Below are 619 nucleotides of genomic sequence, written 5' to 3'. Positions count from 1 at the left end.
GGAGCGGGGGGGGGGGGGGCCCCCCCCCCCCCCCCCCGCAGCATGAAGAAGGGGGGCGAGGAGGCGGCAGAGGTGCCCTCCCCGTTCTGAGCGGCAGGAGGGAGGGGGCGGGGAGGGAGGGAGCTGAGGCTCAGCTTGGCTCTGCACTGCCGTGTGACTAGAAATTGTAATCGCGGGGAAAGAGAGGGAGACGCCGGCAGAGACCGGGACGGATGGACGGGCGGACGGACAGACGGACGGACAGAAACTGACCGAGCTGGGCTCCTCCGGGGATGCAGGGTGATGGGGAAGGAGTCTGAGTGGGGAAAAGACGGAGGGGGAGAGAGGGGCTTGGTGGTCCTGAGGGAGGCCAGGCTGTGAGGGCCGCGGGGTCCAGGACAGGAGCTGGGGTGGAGGGGGAGGGCCACGAGGGGCAGGGAGAGAGGGGAAGGGGCCACGGTCGGTCGGAGGTGGAGAGAGGAGGCTGGCTGTGGGGAGAGGAGGTAGGGGTGGGGGTGGAAGGAGGCTGGGAGCCGAGCAGGGGAGAGGAGGAGAGCAGAGACTGCGGCAGTGGCCGGAGGACGGCCTCCCCAGGGGGGGAAGGGCGACAGGCTGGGGGGGGGGGGGGGCGCACGCGGGA

Source organism: Tupaia chinensis, unplaced genomic scaffold (assembly GCF_000334495.1).
Source record: "Tupaia chinensis unplaced genomic scaffold, TupChi_1.0 Scaffold000129_1, whole genome shotgun sequence".
NCBI lineage: Eukaryota > Metazoa > Chordata > Mammalia > Scandentia > Tupaiidae > Tupaia > Tupaia belangeri.
The sequence above is the reverse complement of the archived record's forward strand: the minus strand, read 5'-3'. Positions refer to the sequence as shown.